At 37.8% G+C, this 24,902-nt stretch overlaps 2 protein-coding genes across 3 annotated transcripts in view; one reads left to right on the plus strand and one right to left on the minus strand.

The window, feature by feature from the left end:
- spock1 (SPARC (osteonectin), cwcv and kazal like domains proteoglycan 1) overlaps positions 1–24,902 on the minus strand; it is a 274,152-nt gene that overhangs the window by 207,857 nt on the left and 41,393 nt on the right. The window lies entirely within an intron of this gene.
- cd74a (CD74 molecule, major histocompatibility complex, class II invariant chain a) overlaps positions 11,439–24,902 on the plus strand; it is a 152,907-nt gene continuing 139,443 nt past the window's right edge. The window contains exon 1 of the mRNA XM_067456981.1: positions 11,439–11,447. The gene's annotated coding sequence lies outside the window, so the exon portion shown is untranslated. The remainder of the gene's footprint in view (positions 11,448–24,902) is intronic.

Raw genomic sequence — 24,902 nt, forward strand, 5'->3', positions numbered from 1 at the left:
CATCCACAGTGGATGCAATCCTTTTTCTGCATAAAACCTCAATTAGCCTAAACTTTGATGGATAGATTATGTAAATAGATCCCATGTTGCAGTTTAGGAACCATACAGTTTGAGATAATTGGTAAGATGACTTTCATTTCAATAAGCATTTCAATTGTGTTACGTTAATGTTTTGTTCTGTTAGCTTGGGCCATTTTTAGCAGACCTTTGTTCATTTAATTTCAGTTGGCTATTTGATTGGGCTCTGTGTAACGTTTGATGCCCCGTGTGCGCGCTGATGCGCTCGTCTGTAAACATTTCAGAATGCCTTCCTACAGTTGCTTAATAAAAGCGGGCTTTCCACACAAACAAACGTACGTGTCATTAGTATATGAGGGGAAAAAAATAGATTTTACCTGTCGGGCTCGGGTCGGGTTCGGTTACTGCTCTGTCGGACGCGGGCCGGGCACGGACAGAAAAATGCGGCCAGATCCGCACTATTGTGTAGATCTAACGGCAGATCTTTGGTACCCGAGCAGCGTTCTTGATAAACAGCTAGGCTCTTATAAAATACCAATTTTACCGACACGGCACATTAAAAACACGACATTGAGTGATTTATTCCCATCAAGCCAGTCACAACAAAAATAGTCTGCACACTTATTACGAGATCTAAGGTAATCTGCAGGAAGCAAAAAGACAGGGTTTGAGGTGTTTGTTTTTTTTCATTTCGCAAGTCTTCAGTAATATCTTTCAATGAAATAACACAAAATAAAACCATTTATTTTCTTCTTCATTAAAAATTAAGATGTTCTTAAGAAAATATTTGAAAATTGCACTTAGGAACATTCTTACGAACTTCGGTAACACTTTAGTATGGGGAACACATATTCACTATTAACTACGACTTTTGCCTCAACAAACTCCTCATTTACTGCTTATTAATAGTTAGTATGGTAGTTTTTGTAGCATTTAAGTTTAGGCATTGTGTAGGATTAAGGGATGTAGAAAAAGGTCATGCAAAATAAGGCATTAATATATGCTTTATAAGTGCTAATAAACAGCCAATATCCTAGTAATATGAACTTTGTAATATGATTTTATCCTTATTTTCCAAACTTCTTTCTTAAGAAAATTTCTGTTAATCCGGCCCCAGCTCTAGGAAGAGTCCTGGTGGTTCCAAACTTTTTCCATTCACGATTGATGGAGGCCAATGTGCTCACTGGGACCTTCAATGCTTCAGAATTTCTTCTGTGCCTTTCCCCAGATCTGTGCCGCAAAACAATCCTCAAGTCTCAGAGGTCTACAGACAATTCCTTGGACTTCATAGCTTGCTTGTGCTCTGACATGCACTGTTAACTGTGGGACCTTATATAGACAGGTGTGTGCCTTTCCGAATCATGTCTAATCAACTGAATTTACCACAGGTTTACTCTAATCAAGTTGTAGAAACATCTCAAGGATGATTAGATGGAGCTTCGCACCGCGCCTTTAAAATTAGAACACGTTCAATGAGTGTACACACACCGGCGGCAGCATTCAGCGCCTGTCCACGGCCACTCAGGAAGTTGTTTAAAATCCTGGTGCACCACAGAGCGCTTTCGTGCAGCTCATCTGTCAGTCAATTCAAAATTGAGCTTGCGTGTATATAATGTGCGCGTCAGGTGGCGGTGTGAGATCCTGAGGCGCGAGGCTGAGCTTCGCGTACGTCTTCACCCGCTTTAGGCACAATCGGCTTCAGAACGTGCTTGTAAACGCACTCAAAGTGTTCTTTTCCTCTCAGGTATTTTTTTAGGTTTATTTATCAAAATGTTCTTGGCTTTAACATGTTATGAGAAAACGGTTTATTAATGTTTATCCACCACATTACCTTTTAGGCTATTTAAACCTAAATAAGAAAGCCATTTTCAGTTCGTCTGTCAGTTGGCAGGCAGTTTTGGTCGCTTTATTAAAAGTTGTTGCTGTGTGCAGTGTGTAAAGGAAAATAAAAAAAGTTTTACCCTTCTGCTGACTAGTGTCGTGCCCCTCCTAACCCATTCACACACACAGATGATTCGACTATCAGTCGACCATAGTGAGATTCGACAATTCTGATTCGATTGTCTAAATCCTTAGTCGAGGACAGCCCTAATATATATATACACACACACATAGTAGTAGATAATAAAGTAGACTATTCTAGCCTCAGATTGATCTATATACAGCTTTACTTGCTTTACTACAGCTTTTTTAGGGTAAAATTAATGTCCATTGTCTTTCAAACACACTTGTTCAGCTCTCATCTCATTTGAATTCTCAGCCACAGTCTCATTGTGTTCAAACACAAATTTAAAACTACACGCTGTTCTTACACGCTCTGGTTTCTGTATTTGATGTTTGTTAAATTTGAATTTCAGCCTGGAAGAACTCGCTGAGATCAGAGAACACGCATTACACCATTCAGCTTAAAATAAACCTGTTTTTCACACAATAAACAACAACCTGCTAGTACACCTTTGAACTTCTAAAACACGTCTTACCACACCAACACAGGACCGGCACTCTATTATTTGAATATAAAATAATTCTCACTTAATTCTGATTCTAATCCCAAACTTTCCTGTCCTACCACTCTATGCTATACTTCCGGTATTTAGCCAGTTACTGGAAATTGCGATCAAGCATTTTTTAAAGACGCCATGAAATCAATCTTTCATTATCATGCTAATCTTTAATCAAAATCTGAAAATGTGGCGTTCCCTCTCTGATGATGTCAGTTTGATGGCTTGGGTTTCAATATCTTTAACCATTCTCCTCCAACTGTCAGTCTTCTATGAGCGAGGAATGGAGAGGAGGCACGCTAAAAAAACTCGCCCTCTATCCAATATTTCACTTGGAAATACGTCACAACACTGAAATAAAGTAATTTGCAACTTTCAGTTCACATTAAAAGAATTGTACTCAAATTTAATTGAGGAATATTGACAGTCTTAATACAGTAGCTACATGAGCATTTTTTTAAAGAAAGTTGAATGCATTATGTCAGAAACATTTCAGACCACAAAACGTGCAAACTGTAAAAGCAGACACAAAACAGATGATGAGTAATAGATTAATATGAAATTTTAAATGTCCGTCTCCAATGTTATGTCATTTTATACAAAATAGAACAAAAACTCTTGACCAGGCAGCATAGGATACACACACACACACACACACACACAGGTCCTTCTCAAAAAAATAGCATAGTGTGATAAAAGTTCATTATTTTCCATAATGTAATGATAAAAATTCAACTTTCACATATTTTAGATTTATTGCACACCAACTGAAATATTTCAGGTCTTTTATTGTTTTAATACTGATGATTTTGGCATACAGCTCATGAAAACCCAAAATTCCTATCTCAAAAAAATTGCATATTTCATCCAACCAATAAAAGAAAAGATTTTTTAATACAAAAAACAAAAAAAAGTCAACCTTCAAATAATTATGTTCAGTTATGAACTATATTATATATACTGGAAATTTTTAGCCATTACCACAGTAACGTACACCTCTGCTTTGAAAGCTTGGCGAACACAATGAGCTAATGGGTGGGACTTATTAGTTGGGTGGACTAATTTACTAGTCTGTTGATTAGACTCTTCTGAGGAAAGGTAAAACAAATCTAAGAATTGCCTGCAGCTGTGTCTAAAAGCACATCATAATCATCAGAGACAGGGAAGCGTCTCTGGTGTCCTGAAAACAACAAAGCTGCAAAATCTACAAATACACAAATTCTGCATTTCTGGATCTCTCTCTCTGTCTCACACACACACACACACACACACACACACACACACACACACACACACACACACACACACACACACACACACAATGCATTAAAGGTTAAAAACACTTACCTGATGATGGGAATACAGTGAAGCCATTAGAGCATGAACAAGAGAAAAACAGAAACATAAACAGTTCAATATGGGTTTTGCAGTTATTGCCATGTCTAAGATGTTTTTATATTTACCAGATGATTCCAAGGAAAATATGGTTCACATAGTAGATATTTATGATAAGAATATGACATAGTTTGTCACTCACATTATCTATTTTTCATGAGCAGAACATTAACAATGAACTAACAGTTCAATTCAAAGGGATAAAAGAGAGGCAGACAGTGAGAGCTAGGTCAAATTGGAGTCCACTTTCATTTCAAATGTTTCTTTTTGTCAAAAAGAGTTTGTTGTATTTTTGCAAGCAGCAAAATGTGAGCAGCCCGACTGGAAATCTGCTTTACACGCTTCAAAGCTCCAGAGAGAATGGAAGAAAATAACTATCAGAGTTAAAAATCACACACAACATGAAGCAAACAACATCTCATTCTACATACACATTTAAAGCTGCAAAATGTAGTTTCTGCCCCACTAGACGTACCAAAGACAGTTGCAAAAGTAATTGTTTTTTTTCCCAAACAGTGTTTTGCCATTGGTCAGATAAAGAGGTACTGCCAACTAGGGATGTCAAAAGAACTTCAGCACCAAGACGATACTAAAACTTTTGAAAATGTGACGATCCGAGCATTTCTGTAGCACCGGCAGTACTGAGTACCGGGTATATTCGTTATATCCCATTAATAGCCAGCTGCCTTCAGTCGCATTCGTGTTTATCTAAGTGCAGGGCTTCAGAATAGCCAACCGCAAAAAGACTATTTAAATATGAATCCTGTGTGTTCTGCATGTCTCTGTGTGAGTGAACTGTGCAGATGCGTGGTTTCGTTTACCACACACACACACACACACACACACACACACACACAAGCACGTGTGATGCTCGTGACATTTTCAGCCTCTGCTGTCTCACTGTATGAGGACATGAATGCATGAACTTCACCTCCAGAGCTACTCTGAGAGTCATTTTATCAGCATTTTACCCTTTCATTTGAGAAAAAAACTTCATACTCATATCATACACCCACAGAAACTCAAAGGTCTTCATGGCCCATCAAAATTAAAGTTAGATTTAACTTGAAGAAATTAACATTAGCAATTGGCAATTAATATATGCTACTGTACAGTACATTTATCTACATCTCAAAGTAATAATAATAATAACACTAGTAATAATAATGATAATAAAAATTCATATTTTTTATAATTATTATTAGGTGTGGATAAAAAGGGTGCTTATTTCTTTTTGTCTTGTATTATCTTTTTATGTCTTTTTATATATTTTTTATAAAGAAAGTTGTTTTAAACATCATGTAGCCTTCAAATGTTTATATGATTTATTTACTTATAATAATCACCATCATATATTTTTTCAATATTTTTTATCAAATATTTAAATAAAATAGTAAAATTAGTTCCAACAGATATTGCTGTGGTATACCGAAATTGGTTAGCCTGGATGCCAGCAAAATTTAGCCCTGCCCACAAAACAAGAGAAAATGTCAGAACAATATTTGTAAGTCAGTCTTTTAATAAACAGAAAAAAATCTTGAGCAGCATATTAGAATGATTTCTGAAGGATCATGTGACACTTAAGACTACAGGAGTAACAATACATTAATATACGTAGATCGATACATCGATCTAACATCTAACGATACAATGCATTGATGCAACGTGTTAAAAAAACATACCTGTAGGCTATTCATAGATTGAAGAGGCACATTTGTTTAAACACTCTCCACATTTTCACTTGCCAACGCGTGCAGTCTCGTTTAAATGATCTTTCAGAGCTTGTGAAAGACATTCGGGACAGTCGATGGAACTGTCACATTCACAGTTCTGGTCAGTGCTGAATCTTCACGAAAGTTTATAATTTGCACGTGTTTAAAGCCTTTCAACAAGCAGCACACACTCCTATCAAACAGCGCACAAATAGGCCTCTGATTTGAGTCTTTGACTGATTTTGGTGCTTTAGTAGATAAAGGTCTATGGTTTTTCATTCAAGAGAAGGAGCGCTATGAATCGTTCTTCACACACACACGCACGCACGCGCACACACACACACACACACGTTTGTTTCCCTATATTAGTGAGGACATTACATAGACTTCCATTGATTTTATATCAGGTTAATGATATATTCTATCCCCTAACCCCACCCCATCCCTAAACCTACCCATCCCAGAAAAGTGTACGAAACGGTAGATTTAAATAAAAACTTGTTTTGGCCGATTTATAAGCCTTTTTAACTAGTGAGGACCAGTCAAATGTCCTCACTAGTGAGTTGTTTTCATTTGTGCCCTCACAAGTATTGCCATACAAGGAACACACACACACACACACACACACACACACACACACAGTTACAAATTAAAACTGTTAAAAGACTTTTTAATTGTATAGTATTTATATATATATATATATATTATATATATATATTTGGTTTACACTTTAGTATGGGGAACACATATTCACTATTAACTACGACTTTTGCCTCAATAAGCTCCTCATTTCCTGCTTATTAATAGTTAGTAAGGAATTAATTTAAGTTTAGGCATTATGTAGGATTAAAGGATGTAGAATAAGGCATTAATATGTGCTTTATAAGTGCTAATAAACAGCTAATTTCCTAGTATTATGCATGCTAAAAAGCAACTAGCTAATAGTCAATAACTCAACCTTAAAATATAGTGTTACCATTTTTTCCCCTTGTTTATCAGTTTTTTGAAATTACACATTTTAGCACATAAGCCTAAAATATATTCTTGACTGTTTTCATATCATAAGCTGTCATTAGATTAATGTGTGATTATTATTATGTTTATTTGTGGATGGCCCAATCAGGGTGTAGGATGTGAAATTTTAAAATAAAAATGTATATTATATATATATTGTTGATGTTATGATTTAATAAAAATGTTACTTGTTGTGTAAAATGTATGTATTTTTATACATCAGATTAAAAGGAAATGAGAAATGTTGGTTTGGCAACTATACATTTTTTATATTTTATCTGATTTCAGTTAATGCTTTTTTATGAAATTTTTATAGTTTTAGTTAACTATAATAACCCTGTTTAAAATGTAATTAAGACAACAACAGCACAAAAAAACGCTATGAATAAAAGATCACAGTAAACAGAGGCTGACAAATGAGTCAGTCATTCTGAGAGAGAACAGCAAGTTGAAAGGACAGTCTCTAGTGTGTGTGTGTGTGTGTGTGTGTGTGTGTGTCTTTGATAAAATGATGACATTAAGACATTAGTGTTTTCCTCTAAAGCGCAGCACTCTCACAGGTCTCCTTCTCTTTAAGCTGTAGAAGCGTGAATGAAAAGCACAGAGATCAATAGTTTGAGTCGTGTTGTGTTGGCGTTAGGTGCAAGATGACAGTCGCCATGGGAACCAGGTCAAAGGGCCAATGGGAACATCACAAGGTGAAAACAAGAGAAAGTCAAAGTAGCTAACAGGCTAAATGGGGAATAACACATACACGCAGAAATAATAATAACAGCAACGCTATTGTAATGAGATGCCACTAGGATTAGCATGATCTGTACCCACAACACATAGCGCTAAACAGAAGATAAGGCGTTTGGGATGGTTTTCTTTTAAATGGAGTGAATAGTGAGGCTGAAGATGCAATGTATTAACCTGATAGTGGAACACCTAATGTGTGTACTGTATACACAGATCAGGCATAACATTATGACCTAATATTGTTGGTCCTCCATTTGCTGCCAAAACATCCCTGACTCGTCAAGGCATGGACTCCACTAGACCCCTGAAGGTGTGCTGTGGTATCTGCCGCCAATATGTTAGCAGCATATCCTTTAAGTTTCGAGGTGGGGCCTCCATGGATCGAACTTGTTTGTTCAGCACATCCCACAGATTCTCGATTGGATTGAGATCTGGCTAATTTGGAGGCCAAGTCAACACCTCAAACTCGTTGTGCTCCTCAAACCATTCCTGAACCCTTTTGTTATGCCTGATCAGTGTATATGTATAGACAGATACGTATATCGCAAGAAACGTTTAGTTTATCGCGTACAGACAACCGATCCCCGTTCACCTGATCCACGAAAACGGCAAAAAAACGCTGTCACACTACTCGCTTATAGACTGATAACACAATACGCATGCGCAGAACGTCAACATTTTCACAAATTCATGTTTTGTTTTTTACACGGAGAAGATAACTATCGTTGTCATTTGGATGAAAATGTTTCAAGAAGTTTATTTTTTCAATATTATCAATAGAAGAATCACTCAAATATAAAACAGTTTCGCCTTATAATTAATTAACACTTATCAACTGATAAACACACAGGACAGTCGCTGAAATAACACTTCTGCAGCTTCTTATAATAAAGAGCTCTGTGATTATCACCTGCTTGAGAAACGTCTCAAGTCATCCATGAAAACGATTACACACACACACTCTCACTGAATCATAAATCATGTGCACTTTAAACATCCATCACACTGATACTGATTTCTGATTGGCTACTGCCATTCATCAATCACTCAGATGACAGGTAGTGTTTGTGAAGGCAGGTCGTCCCGCCCTGCTCGTTGTCATAGTGACCCCATGTTGATGGACAGGTTGATGGATGACCGCAGAGTCCACAAGGCCACCCGTGAAGCAGCGGAGGATTAAGGGTACTGATAAATGCCACATATCAATGCCACTCACACATACGAAACAAAACTTGTTCTGAATCACACATACAGATTGGCCTTTTTAACCAGGATCACCGAAGGGGAAAAACACACTCACGCACACATTCACACACTGCTCTATCTGTCTCTCTGTTATTGGCCTCAAGCTCCATTTAAATGTCAGGCACTTTCAGCTGAAACTGTTTCTTTTATATAGAGGGAGCAAAGCTGTACAAATGTTAATAGGTGTGTGTGTGTGTGTGTGTGTGTGTGTGTGTGTGTGTGTGTGTGTGTGTGTGTGTGTGTGTGTGTGTGTGTGTGTGTGTGTGTGTGTGTGTGTGTTTTACCCAGTAACAGAGCGATGCTCATAGAAAGGCAATACACTGCAACACTTGAAACCATTATCAAAATCACTGCAACCATATCAACAGCCATATCTAAAATAGAACAATTGTATTGCTCAGAAAACTTGAAGGGATAGTTTAAACATAAATGAAGATTGTGTCGTTATCATCTACACCGAAATACATTTGGTGCAGAAACAATTTTCACTTAGAGACGGGCTAGTACATTTCACAAACAGTTGAAAAGAAATGGCAAGTAACACTGAATTAAACATGGAATTTTGAAGTAGAAAAACTTAAATAGTATTTTATGGTAAAACATACCAACCCTCCACAATATGATAAAGTAACTCTCATATCGACCACATTTCTAGAGAGACGACAAAAAAATGTATTTAACCGATGGCTAGTAAATTTGACTAGTACGATTGCAGGCACCTGTAATTGAGTTAAGAGGGGAAAAAAATAAGCACAGATATAATTTCATTGCCTTTACACGTCGCTGCTTGGCTGAGAGAGCCATCTGTCGCTTTCTCTCTCTATCTCTCTCACACACACACACGTACACACACACGTGCACACCGAGAGAGGAAGAGCGAACACATGCATTCTCTCTTCTGATGGCTGAACTTTGACTGTCCCGATCAGACCAGTGCTGCACCGTCATGAAAGTTTGCATGTGTTGCATGTGACAATTTAAACATTCAAGGCATAACAGATAACTAGTGCATGGTGTGAGATATTTTGTGTGCGCAAACTGTACATCTGAAGCAATGCCCCGTGAGTCTCATCTCACAGTGTGCAAATACTGAATTGAGCTCTCTTTCATGCCTTCTTGCGCTTGAACGGACAGTTTCACACAAAAACTATGTCAAAATGGCCATCTTGACAAGTATCCTAATAAACACAGTTGTGTTAAGTGAATGTAAACAGTCTAGAAATAAAATGCATGTGTACAGTATCAGTATATTGGGTCCATGCATTATATCTTAAAGTGGCAGCTGCCTAATAATACTGCTGCTGTCTGTGTTTTTAATGTTAATCCAAGCGGCAACCTCCCGCGATCTCTCTTGAAGCCAATAAGGAAGTAATGTAAACTGCAATTCGTCGACTGGCCACTAGGGACAGGCTCCAGAACGAGCACAATCTAAATGATCCCCATGTTAAAATTCTCAACTTTACAGCAGAAAAAAACATGTTTACAGCCTGGTAGAAATTGTGGTTTTGGCCTATAAGGCTAATTTTGCCCTTAGGGGGGGGGGTTTGGGCGTGGTTACAGGTGGATAGCCATTTATCCGCCGTCTACAGTCATTGAGTCTCCTAAGCTCCGTCCACATCCCGCCTTTTTGCCCATTTTCTGTTATCCGTGAGAGACACGTGATGACTCGCCCCTATTTTAAGCTTCAGAATGGCTTATCGGAATCCTGGGTGACGTCACGGACACTACGTCCATATTTTTTTACAGTATATGTGTTAATCAAACTAAATATCAAACTCACTGTTCTTGACTGAATAACTTTTGTATCTTTAATATGGATTTGTCTATTTCATTTATACTGTGAAGACTATGCAGCATTATTAGCCTTATATATCCAGTTATTAACTTTAATGTGCTATTTCAATTTTTTTTCCACTACTATATAAGATATACTATATTATATCAGTTTAAATGCTTCAATTTGATAAATATATTTTTTTAAATAATTAAATGGGAACATGTAAACTTTATAGTTATCTAAACATCCCTTAAACCCAAACCACACACAACTCTATTACTGAGGTGTTTTGAGTTTGCACGCTACACTTGTGGTGGGTGTGTAACTGTAAATGTCTGTGGTCCATTTTTTCCACCACTTAATCAAGCCATTCTTCTTTAAAACATGATGACATTTTATTTCACACATCTTTGCGTTTCACATTGCCTCTCATATTAGGCTATTTGGACGGCAAATATGACTCATTGCTGCTCACACACATCATTCTCTTTCTATGAACCTGGCTGTAAACCGCATTCACCGGTTCTAACACTATAGCGATTGAACTTAGCAGTGCAATTATTTCTCATTCAATTTACATTCAAATAGATTTCTCCTCATCTTTTTTGCCTGTGCACGCTCGCAGCTTAGAGGGAACATTGCTCAGGTTCATTAAAAATATCAACAGATTTGAATAATGTATTGGTAAATGTTGAAATTAACATATGATTAATAAATGCTTTAAAAGTATTTTTCATAGTTTGGTACCTAATGTAGTTAACTAACGTGAACTATTATGAAGAAATATCCAGTGAAACAGAATTGTTACTGTTGTGATGTTGAACTGATATGCTGTTCTAAGGAAATATGAGTTACTGCAGTAACCTTTACCAGCCTGAAGTCCTCGAATCAGTACCGCTATTTCCTGCTGCTTTTGTAATTTGTTCCCTGTCATTCAAAATGACACATCCGAACATACACACAGCAGACGGTCTACAGCGGTGCAGGTCTCTGTGCACTGTACCTCATAGAGTACGCACACACACACACACACACACACGCTCAGCAGAACTCAGAAGTCCTTCACCTCATTGATTGTCCTCTGGAGCTTTGCTCAACGTACACACTGAATCCAGCACTTCATATCCAAACAGCTTCCCTCAGTCCACACACTCATGTTTTCATTTACTTGAACACACAGTTCTCTAATGCTAAGACATCATTGAAAATGCAAATCCTAAATCAGAGCTTTTCTTTTCATGAATACAGTCAATCCATCAGTGTCTGACGTCGTTACAGCGTATTTGTAACGTTTCTTTCGTTGTCAGACTTTATAAAACTTCCACAGACACTCTGCTGTAAATCGATTAAAGAGTTGTGGTATTTCATAGGCAGATTCAGCTTGACATGTTTTGGGATATTATCCAACTCTGCATACTGCTACTGGTGCCCCATAGTGCCCAATATATTACATTAACACTTGTCCGCTACAAGTGGATTTCTTGAAGGGACAAGTGTATGGTGTAAGATCACTTTCATACACGTGAGTCGATAAAATTACATTAGTGTTTTATGTGAGTGTGGCTCTAGAAGCGATGACTGCAAACCTTCACGAGTACAACTCTGATTTCTACGACTACGAATTCTTCACTATGAACACAAATTCAAGTTTGTGGGTACGAGTAAAAAAACATTTGAATTGACTTCACTGCCATCCCAGGGCAGGTAATCGAACCCCGATTTCATCTAACGCACATGTGTCAAAGGTAAACGATGGCTTTTATAACAGACCTGAGGCTGCTAGCCTAGGCTCAGCATCACAGGTAAAGTAAATAACGTGTTTATTCAACATTTTTATACGATTTTACTATTTTGATAGCACTTTATAATGGTGTACATTTCTGCAACTCATAGGCGTTATTGCTTTTGCTAATGCTAGACGACATTAGCATTGATGAAGTGCTCTGTGGGAAAGTAAAGTTAGTGATGTTAGAACTAAACTGCTCGGTTATCATAGCAATGTCGACCAAATCAGTAATGTTAACAACTGAGCCAGATATAACTAAATGTCAAATGTTATAGCCATAGGTATTTTTTAGTTGCAAAACATATTTTAAAATAAGCAAGCATGTCCGTTCCTATGCAGTCCATACCTCCTGCGGTATTAAGCAACTGACTGCCTGGTTAATAAAGTGCATGAATAATAGCCTTGAATGACTGGTTTGAACAAATGTTGCATTGCTTATCAATAAGTTAATTAAATGTTATTTTAATACCCTCAATCGTTCAGGTGCTCTGGTCGTGCATAAAAAGCAGATCCTCAATCAAAGATTCAATAACCTGTTTGTAACGACTGCCTCATTCTTAAAGGGGGGGTGAAACACTCAGTTTCAGTCAATCTCATGTCAATCTTGAGTACCTATAGAGTAGTATTGCATCCTTCATATCTCCGAAAAGTCTTTAGTTTTATCATATTTATAAAAGAAATATGGGCTGTACCGAGTCTTTCCGGAAAAAACCGAGCGCCTGGAGGCGTATCGTGTGGGCGGAGCTAAAGAATGACGAGCGCGCACAAAGCGGTGATGTCCTCAAGCGTGGAGAAACCCATCGCTATTTCAGCTAATACAGATAATGATCCACAATCAAATCTGAGGCTGAAATAAATTGAACAGGAGAAACGGCAACATCAGGATGTCCGTCTCTGTGGTATGTACTGTATTAAGGGGCCTTTGTGTGTCTTTACGCGCAGTTTATGAGGACATGATTCGGTTTATGGACTATTGACTAGACCTTAGAGGTAGCAAGCAAAACGGTTTTGCACGTCAGAGTCAGAATAGTGTAACGTTATACAGAACAACAATGGAGTAACCGTTAGCGCATTTGAATGACGAAGCACGCGATCGTATCGTTTACTGATGTTTACTCACGCGACGGTAGCCAATAGCAGAGACATTTGAAGTTGATTTACTCACCGGCTGCTTCCAAAGCAGGACCGCTCTGTCAAAAACACACTTCTTTGGTATGATTTGGTGAAGTCCTGTGACAGCAGTGACCGTGGAAATCCACTTTGCGACGCGACTGAAGCGATGCCTTGAAGCTTCCCGTCATTTCTGCGTTCAAATCGGTTCAAATGCAGCGCTGCCTTCCCGGAATGCTGTGCTGAAGCGTTGAAGTCGCTCGACGTCACCCATAGGAATAAAGTGGAGCGCGGCGCGTCATAAGTGTTCACGGACGACTGGATCTGCACCTGAGAGACTGTTTACAGCGTGCATTTCCTCTCTCTCCCTCTAGTCACGCGCGCGCACACCCTACCAGGAGAAGAGCCCGTACGGCCCATACAAGGACCTTCCGATCTATTTAACGTCAAGTAGACCCATACTCGAAAAAAACTCGCCGAAACTTGTGAGAAACCGGAAGGAGTATTTTTAACACAGAAATACTCCATCAAACGTCCAACATTAGTTTTTGAAACTTTGTCTATGTTTAGGATGGGAATCCAAGTCTTTAACAGTGTAAAAAGCTCAGTATGCATGAAACAGCATTTCACCCCCCCTTTAAATGAATCCGTGTTTGAATGAATCGTTTGAACTAATGACTCAATGACTCACTCGTTAAGACTTACCTGCTGCCACCTACTGGTGTACTGGTATACAACTCTATATCCTTCAGAAATCACTCTAATAGATGATTTTCTGCTCAATAAACATTATTATTATCAATGCTGAAAACAGTTTTGCTGCTTGTTTTTTTTTTTTTGTTTTTTTTTGTTTTTTGTAGAAACTGTGATACACTTTTTTCAGGAACCTTATATTTACATAAACCATTACAAACGTTTTATTAAAAAAAAAAAGTATATTAATTAAATCCCAGTATGCTTAAACAAAATGCAGTGTTAAAGTTAAAGTGTTAACATCATAATTGTTCATAATTTTTAAAATTAGCTTTCACTTTGTGTCAGAAATAATGTGACAAATATGCAAAATAGTTCAAATCATATTTTTGTGAAACTGAATGCATTTAGTTTGACAAAGATTAGCAGTCATGAAAAAAATGAATCTGAAAAAACACATACAGGGCTTTGCTAGAAACATTCAGCTGCAAAAGCCCATGATAATTCAGCTGACACAGTTACTTTAATACAATCAGGTTGACTACTATAATGTCATCCGCAGCTGTCAATTATATTTTATCATCTAAGATTTATTAAATAGTTAAAGGAGATTTAAGCATGCAGTTTTATCTACTGCATAAAACACTCGCTAACAAATGAGAGGCCAAGCGGAACTGAAAACCTGAATGCCACCATTTCTGCTACACATGCTGAACTGAAAAAAGACAGTCACTGAATTATTCTGCAACGTCTGATCAGTTATACAGTAAATGTCATATTACATGCCGAAAAATTCAGCAGGATTGGAAGGGAGGTGCTGTTAAAGGATGTTTTATTCTGTCAGATCAACACATTTGTGCGCCACGGACGCAGCGGCGGAGCACTTTACATAGCGATTGTGAAGCAAACTTCATCAGAGAGAAGAGAAAAATCAAAAGGAGGCCAGTATGAGAATATTTCAATAAAGCAGACGCTGTGATTCGCTGCTGCGCTCTGAATTAGCAGCGCAGTTTGATCCAGAAGAACTAAAAAGAAAAAAATCACACAAGAAACTGAAACTCTGCTACAGCTCTCGGTGAACTAAAAAAAAAAACACAAACAAACCAAAGACCCACTTCTAGCTAGCAGCAGTTAACCCCAAGCCCTGGAGGTATTTTTAGAGGTTTTTTGTCTGAGCGAACACAACTTTAAAGACTTATAACTCCAAAACTATAGCAGGGAGTCTCAAACAGTAGGTATCATTTGTTAGCAAACTTTTTATATATCTTTTTTTTTTTATGTATTTATTATCTAATTCTGAGAAACTGCTGAAAAAATACTTTTTTTATTTTGTTATAAAATATAAAAAATCTTTCTTATTTAATATTCAATAACCAGATCATTTTTGGTGATGTTCCCCTATATGTGTTCTGCATGTGGGATATCCTAAAGTAATCAAAAGTTACAGCATTTGGAACAAAGGTAGATTTTTTTGTTTAGTCCTTGACATTCATAAAACTGTTGTTTTCTGAGTGACATACACAAATTTAAAGACTCATAACTCAAAGAAGAGTCAAAAAGTGTGTATCATTTGTTAGAACACTTTTTATATTTTTCATAATATAAATTATTATTACATTTGGACAATCTAATCCTGAGAAACTACAGATAAAATACTTATTTTATTATTACAATATTATTTATATTATACAGCTCTGAGAAAAATTAAGAGACCACTTAACATTGATTTGTCAAGTGGTCTCAGGATTTTTTTTTAGAGCTGTATACATTATATAATAACACAAAATAGGTATAATTTTAAAGCTTAGAATCTCATGCAATGGATTATGTTGATTTTGGACTGATTACAGCATCAACTGTAAATGTGCTGTTTTTAACGATTGGAGCTTTTTTGTTAAGGTTATATCTAGGTTTTTTTTATCTATGCACTTACACAGAATGTCTCTCGCAGAGAATATAATTCATTTGAGATGTAATTAAAAAAAGTTAGCTGGTAGATATTAATATTATTTAACGAGACAAACAAGTGGATTGTGTTAAAAGCGGCATACGGTGGTCATGCTGGAGCATTTAAAGGGGGGGTGAAACACTCAGTTTCAGTCAGTGTCATGTCAATCTTGAGTACCTATAGAGTAGCATTGCATCCTGCATATCTCCGAAAAGTCTTTATTTTTTTTTATAATTATATAAGAAAGATGCGCTGTTCCGAGTCTTTCCGAAAAAAGCCGAGCGGGTGGGGGCGTGTCGTGTGAGCGGAGCTAAATAATGACGTGTGCAGCAGTGCGCTGCTATTGTGTTGAGTCGAGTGCGTCGTAAAGCTGTGTCATCCCTAACAGCGAGAAAAAAACTTTATTCAAAATAAAAATATGGCTTTTAATCAGATACAGCCATACATCTATGATCCGGAATCAGACCCAGAGGCTGCAGTTGAACAGGAGCAGCAGCAAAAACGACTAGAGCAGGACGTCTCTATGTGGTACAAGTTACACACTAACTATATAATATGCTTAGCGACTTGTGTTATTTACATATTTATACTTGAATTATATCGTCGTATTTTTGTCTTTGAAGGTGTACATGTGGGAAGTGCAGTTGTGCACGTGTGTGTGTGTGTGTTTACATGTGGTTTGTGTAGACAATTGTAACGTTATTAAGCGGACTGGTTTTGCACGGCAGGTTAAGTTAGTGTTTACATAGAAAGACACGGAATAGTAGCGCATTTGAATGAAGAAGCGCGCTTATTAAGTTCAACATATTTCCCCCCTCTTTGTGTATTGTTGTTTGGAGTGCTTTTACAATACACAAACATAAAGTTACACATATAGTGGCCAGCTAAACAAATGTACACGCACTACACATCGCATGCTCCATTGATCAATTAACTATACGTGATCATGTTTGGGCTACTTGATGAGCATAGGCAAAAACACAGACATTTGAAGCAGTCTCACTCACCGCCTGCGGTTCTAACGTTGGGACCTTTATCGTTGGGACTGCTCCATCCTTCAGCATTAGGCGATCGGGAAAATCCGGCGTCGAGCTGGGCCTTGTTTATGAAACAGTCGGCACCGAAATGCAGCGAACAGATATAAACATTCGCGCAACTCAGTTGCTGATCCGGAAAAGCAAATTCCATCCACTGTTGCCTTAACGCGGGGTTTTTGGGGAATCTGTGCAGGACTGTCTTGGTCTGGCAACCAAAAACGCACTTTTTTGGTGACATTGTTATGTGCACATCACCTGTGCAGCAGCCTACGAGCCAGCGCTTTGATGGGCGTAGCCTGTTGCTTTCGCTCTCTCCCTCGCTCTCTCTCACGCGCTTCCGGTAGAATTGTCCGTAAGGCCCATACAAGGAAATTCCGCCCCCATTAACGTCAAAGGGGACGCATGATCGCAAAAAACTTGCCGAAACTTATGACTAACCGGAAGTAGTATTTTTGACAAAGAAATACTCCCATCAAACGTCCACCTTAACTTTTGAAACTTTGTCCATGTTTAGTATGGGATTCCATGTCTTTAACAGTGTAAAAAGATCAGTATGCATGAAACAGCATTTCACCCCCCCTTTAAGAATCAGTCCAGTGAGCGAACGGCATTATGAACTCAACTTCACAAGACTAATGATAGATAACAGAGAATTAAATATTTAGAATTAGTAAAATTATGCGCAAACTGTTAGAAAGAGTCAAATTAAGTGCCAAAATACAGACCCTGTATATTGATTGAAATTTGATACTACGGTACTGTACAGAAGCCAAAATTGTGGTATCGAGTCATCCCTTTTGCATATTCTTAACACATTTTTTTTTTATTAATCCTTATCAAAGCTACAAAAGTTATTCAGTGCAGTGTTCTTGTGCAGTGTGTTGAAACACTTCTTCATTAACATGTAGCTGTGAAGACTGTAATAAAGCAATACAGCAATATGCAGTGTCCATTTTGTGACTAACATTACATTGTGAATGACTGTAACACATTCACTGCTGTTGAGAGACAGCTTGAGAGTGACTCTTGAAGGACCAGCACCACATCCTCTTGTAGCACACGTGTGTTTTAGGAATTCATCTTCCAGAATCTGGCAGTAAGTTTTGGGATTTCATTTTTAGTCCATCTCCTATCCTGAAGCCCATTTTTCAGAGATGGACTAAAAATGAAATCCCAAAACTTACAGGCAGATTCTGGAAGATGAATTCCTCAAACAGTGGTACAGGAGGATGTGGTGCTGGTCCTTCGAGAGTCCCTTTCAACCTGTCTATAAAGCCTACACAAAAATATGTATTCTTCATATATTGTACAACACTTCAGCTTGTGATTCTTATTAAGCGGGGGTAATTTTTGGGGATTCTTTACATAACTTAAGTCTCTGAGATCCTGACACCTTGCACTTGGAGACTCCAGGTAGGTTACAATTCTGGAAAAGGGTGGCGCTGGAGACTAAATGGTTCCTGATGGTTTCACACTTAATTCTTCAACTTAATTCCTAATTATTTTGCAGTTAACATGTCTTTTCTTTGCCGCCTATCTTTGTCTGACCCTGCTAACCCAATGAGCATGTCACTGTCCAAAGGTCATGCCTTAACTGCAGTTACTGAATATAAGGTGTTTTTGATTTTCTAACCTTCGTGAACATATCACTTTTGGTGATATGGTTAAATGCAAAATTAATGTGGTTTGGAATTGGTAGAGTGTGCCTGTAAAAAAATATGATCAGAAAATCAGAGTGCCAAATAATTCTGCACGCAGCAGCATTTATAATGGCTATTAGCATTGCTTTAAGCGTGTAACAATAGTAAACAAGCTTATCAAACATCATCCTTTTTAACAAAATGATATCTGATATACAATCGTCACATAAATTAAATGATTAATTTGTATTAATTTGCATTGCCTCTATGAAATTCTAGTTTCTAATTCAAATGTGTTTGTTTTGATTTTAAGAATAAGAAATGCTATTCTTTTGAATACAACACTTATTTACCAAGGATGCATCAAATTAATCAAAAGTCACAGTTAAGACATTTATAATGTTACAAAAAAATTGTAATTGAAAAAAATGCTGTGCTTTTGAATTTCCTATTCATAAAAAAATCCAGAAAAAATGTATATAATATAATAAAATATAATATAATATAATATGAATCCTACATCAATAGTTCAGTTGCCTTAAGCAATTTTATGTTGTTTTTCATGTTTTGAAAGGACGAAATATACTTTAGAGAGAGAGAGAGAGAGAGAGAGAGAGAGAGAGAGAGAGAGAGAGAGAGAGAGAGAGAGAGAGAGAGAGAGAGAGAGAGAGAGAGAGAGAGAGAGAGAGTACAGTAGAGTTATCCGCTACTGATGCAAACATGCATCCACATCACCACAGCAATCAGCCTCATTTTCCATGGCAACAGAACGCTTGGTGTGATGGGAATTTACTTTGATCCGAAGATTAATAAAGGCTCTTTCAGCTGGTGTGTGTGTGTGTGTGTGTGTGTGTGTGTGTGTGTGTGTGTGTGTGTGTGTGTGTGTGTGTGTGTGTGTGTGTGTGTGTGTGTGTGTGTGTGTGTGTGTGTGTGTGTGTGTGTGTGTGCGCGCGTTCGCGTGTGTGCGTGTTCGCGTGTGTGCGTGTTCGCGTGTGCAGACCGTGCTGAGTAAGTGTGATATATTACAGCACTAAAATACTGTATAAAAGTCTCGAAAATTATGATGACGATACTCTCTGAGAGCTGAATAAAGGTGATGGATGGAAATATGGATGGAGTGAAGACTTTCTGTAATGGCGTAATACATCATAAGTGTAGTACGGTAATAATATGAATATTTATGGGTTGTGGATGAGGATAATGTGAATATTTATGAGTGTGGGTGATTATGGTCTCTAATGAAGTTAACGCTTATTTTGTTCTACAAGCTTTTTACAACCGGGAAAAGCATCAGAGAGAAATCACACACACACACAGTCACCTGAGCCCTGCTCCACATAGCTGGTGTGTGTGTGTTGGGTACATAAAGGGAATTTGCAAAGCATTCTCCATCACAGAAACAGTGTGACAATTTGAGAAAAGTTTACAGAAATCAAGAGAGACAATGGATTTGATAAAGCTGGATATGTGAAGAACTTCAATGTCAAGGTCAACATGAACTCAGCTCAGAGAAAATTACTCTAGTAGATAATTGTGAGCTTATTCATGACTATGTCATGTTGTACACGCAAATATACTCTACTGCTTAAAAGTTTGGAGTCAGTGGGCCCTATTTTAACGACCTGAGCTCATGATCTAAAGTGCACTTAGGCTGTGTCCGAATCCACTTTTGCTAGTGTAACAATGGGAAAAATGCCAGCAGGGATGGGTACTGAAACCTGGTATTAAAACAGCCCTGGTGCTAACTTTTGAAAGACTGCAGTTTCGATAAGCTCTAATGTTATCGGTGAGATGAGATCGGAGAGATGAAGAAAATACACTTACTATTTATAATTGCTTTATCAACCCGATCACACATAAATGCGTATAAATAGTACGAGTGTGCAATGTCGTGGAATGTATACGCCAAAACTGATTTTGGCGTGCATATGATACGCTGTTTTTCGCGTGCATATGATACGCACTTTATGGCGTATATATGACACGCGCTTGTGTAGGTTTAGGGTGGTGGGTTCGTATGTATAATACGCCATAAAATGCGAAGAAAGAGAGAGAGAGAGAGAGAGAGAGAGAGAGAGAGAGAGAGAGAGAGAGAGAGAGAGAGAGAGAGAGAGAGAGAGAGAGAGAGAGAGAGAATATCTCACGTGGATACAGCGCACAACACGACAGTCCCTTTTAAGGAAAGACAACGATGGCCAAAAAAAGTTTAGTCTGGTTACACTTCAGGCCTGTGATTTTAATCTAATTGTATTTTCGAATTTGATTGCCAGGAATTAAAAATAGATATGAGGTAAAACTATTAAAAATGCAGCGTTCAGCCTTGTGCAACTTGCTTCCCTTCACAGCAGTGAGCATTGGTTTCCCCCAAGCCCCAAACTTAATGCCAGAATCAACACAATCTGTGCTTATTGTAAAATGCAGTCTCTACTATTGCTAAATTGTGGAACTCGTTTGTTAATAAATAGATAGAGCTATTAAAAGCACAATAATCCGCGCAAGAGTTTCCAGGTGTCTTTATGCGTGTGCACTTTGAAACCATCACCCTGATGGTGTGTGTGTCTACACTATCAAATACACACAACAAATAGCCTATGTCAAAATGACAGCTTGGAGAGTATTCACTTAAACAAAGTTTATGTCTTAAATGGGCATTAATAGTTGGGAGAAAATATTATAAGATCTGCTTTCGGTCTTAAAGGGGCAGCGTCTAATAAACCCTGACTGTGTCATTAATGTGAATCAAACAAAAGGCAAAGAGAAAGATACTCGCAGCTAGTAATAGATTATCATTTAATTTGTACAGTGAAAACTATGCCCTTGTAATTAGTTCGTAGATGGGAAGGAAGGAGGCGGGAACCGGCGAACGTTTCAAAACTTTAATTCAAAATAAATAAACAAAACGAAAGTAAAACCGCGGGCAGCCCCTCACGGACGACTGCCCGCAAACACACAAAATAAAACGTGGGCAGCCCCTCACGGACGACCACAAACACATAATAACAGGTAAAACAAAACTCAACATAAACTCCAGGCCTGGTCCTCTCTCGTCTTCCGCTGCCCTTGCTTCTCCATTTATGCTCCCGTCACATGACCGCGAGACGAGACCGGTGCGCCATGCAGCTGGCACTCGTTAACACTCATCACCGGCCCGCTCTCGCGGTCCCTCGCCCCGCTGTTTGTCACACCACAGCCGTGTTATATTATATTTGATTATTAGATGTCTTTTGTAGGTCATTACCTAAACAGTAATGTTAAAAGACCTTCCTGAAATTAAAGCAGTGTATTGTATTTTATTTGTATCTTGGTTTTATTGTATATTTACTGTATTTATTTGACCATTAGTTTCTACTTTGTTTCTTGTTCTTATCGTATGCATATACAAATCAAAAAATGCCTGTAAAAATCCACTGGTGATCGATGTTTTATATTCGTTTTTTTAAACATTGCTCTTCAGTCTCTTATTGAGTTATGCGTGCAACTGAAATAGACTGTGCCGTGGACCAACTGAGACCTGGTCTAAAGTCAACAGGCACAGGCGTTTTCAGTTCCTTAAAATAGCAACACACCAACAATGCGCCTGAACACAGCTCGTTTTCAGACCAGAATACCAATGGGCGAACAGAGGTGCGAGTGCATTTGCTGTTTAAACAACGTGGCTGCTGGACGTGAAAATGAAAACTGCATCAGACTGAAACTACCAAAAACACTTGTGTGGACTACATTGTGTCGGGTGTATGATAAGGCCCAGTGTGTGTGTGTTTTTTTTAAAGAAAATAATACTTTTATTCAGCAATACATTCATTTACCAAATGTAACATTGAAGATATTTATGATGTTACAAAAAAATCTAATTCAAATAAATGCTGTTCTTTTTTACTTCATATTAATCAAAAATCCAGAAAAAAGAAATAATGTTTCTTGAGCAACAAATCAGCATTTTAGAATGATTTCTGAATGACCATACGACACTAGAAGACTATGGAGGATTTTTCCTGCATTGAAAATTTGATTTGTGACCTAATGGTAAATGATAAATGGACTGCATTTATATAGTGCTTTTAACAGACCCATGGCCATTCAAAGCGCTTTTGCATGTTACCTCACATTCACCCATTCCCCGACGGCAGTGTTAGCCCTGCAAGGCGCTTTGCTCACGAACACCTTGACACTTGGTCAGCTGGAACCAGGGAGTGAAATACAAACCTTCCAGTTTGTAGACAATCTAAATGAACTACTGAGCCACTGCCGCCCCATTTGACTCCTTGAATCAATGAACCTCCTAATGACTCCTTTGAACCGATTCATTTTAATGACTATTTAAAACAACTGCTCTGTCCAACACTGAACTCTCGAATCATTAAAGGGTTAGTTCACCAAAAAATGAAATGTATGTCATTAATGAATGACTCCCCTCAATGTCGTTCCACACCCGTAAGACCTCCGTTCATCTTCAGAACACAGTTTAAGATATTTTATGGTTAGTCCGACAGCGTATCCAAGTGTATGCACACTATACTGTCCATGTCCAGAAAGGGAATAAAAACATCATCAAAGTAGTCCATATGAGACATCCGTTAGTTAATTAGAATCTCATGAAGCATCGAAAATACATTTTGGTCCAAAAATAACAAAAACAATGACTTTATTCAGCGTTGTCTTCTCTTCCCTTTCTGTTTTTATTCCCTTTCTGGACATGGACAGTATAGTGTGCATACGCTTGGATACGCTCTCAGACTAAATATAAAATATCTTAAACTGTGTTCTGGTGATGAACGGAGGTCTTACGGGTGTGGTACGACATTAGGGGGAGTCATTAATGACATCAATTTCTGGGTGAACTAACCCTTTAATGTATCATTATACTCAGAACACCTCTGAAATGAAAACACGTGTGCTTACCCCATTTAGCAAGAGTGTTTAGTAAGAATTAGTCTTAATAATCTACAGTATTTTCAGGTTATTTATATTGACAATGTGTAGTAAATTATCCATAAATCATTTAGTTTAGATGTGAAACCAGAAGAAAGCAAGTTGTTGTTATTAGCTATCTGCTAATTGTATTAAATTGTATATGGTAGAAAATTAGATTAGATTTGTTAATTCATGCTTAATGCTAATTTTTAATACTGATATTATTGTATACCAAAATAATTATCAGTAAACAATGTTAACAGTGTAAAAATGAGGAACAAAAGAAACAAAACATCAAGGTAAGAGGTCATACATAATATGAGATATCAAAATAAGACAAGCAAAAATCACTAACTTATTATTGCATTATTTTAAATGTATTGTCAGTATGGGCTAAAAGATTGCACGGGTAGGGATGTTTTTACTGTGTGTGTGTGGATGTCTTTCAGCCACCACCGAAGACTATTTTTGACCCAGGAAAAACCATGGATGCTGAAAATGTGAAAATAAAAAAAGCCTTAAACTACACTGCATAAAAATCATTACGGAAATACACAGAACACTTGACTTACTGTAGACCTTTTAAGACTTGAGAACTTACATGGACTGACCTGATGTCATGAACTGCACAAGCTTCGAACAAACAAACAAATCCAGAGACCATTCTTCCTCAGATTTTCCAGGAGGATGATAAAAACGGATGAACCCTGACTTCTAGAAAATGGGTAGAAATCCAATCAGATTGGAGCTTGACACTTTTTTTTAAAAGAAGCGTTTGTACAGATTGTAGTACCCACATGCCTTTTAAATCTCCTACTTTGTTTTCCCTGTATAAGCAAACCTAAATGGAACAACAAAGAGCAGAACTTACACATTCAGAAATAATGAACTGTAGACCAACCAATAGGTCACTGAAACCACAAAGTGTGTGTGCTTGTTATTATGGACAGAAAAAGCACTATTGGCCCTTTAAATATTTAATCTCAACTGAGCATCTCAAAACACAAGGAGGCCAATGTGGTTTTGTCCCATCACACACACACACACACACACACACACACATGGATGTCTATAATAGATCTGCCTCTCTGTGCATTTTCCCTCCAATCCTACAAATAAAGTGCACAATATGTGGGGTGTGTGAGAGAAAGAGCAATGCATCTGTTCTTTGTTTAATGGCAGTTTAAACAGCAGAAATACTCCCACACAAGAAAGTGAGAGAGACTTTCATTATGTAAGATCAAAGTATAGTCTTAAATTAAAACTATATGAGTGCGCCCGTCTGTGTGTGTGTGTGGGGGGGATGGGGGGTCACCTACGCACCTGTACACACTCTCAGGTAAACAGGCTAAACACACACACACACACACACAC

Source organism: Pseudorasbora parva, chromosome 11 (assembly GCF_024679245.1).
Source record: "Pseudorasbora parva isolate DD20220531a chromosome 11, ASM2467924v1, whole genome shotgun sequence".
Taxonomy (NCBI): Eukaryota; Metazoa; Chordata; class Actinopteri; order Cypriniformes; family Gobionidae; genus Pseudorasbora; species Pseudorasbora parva.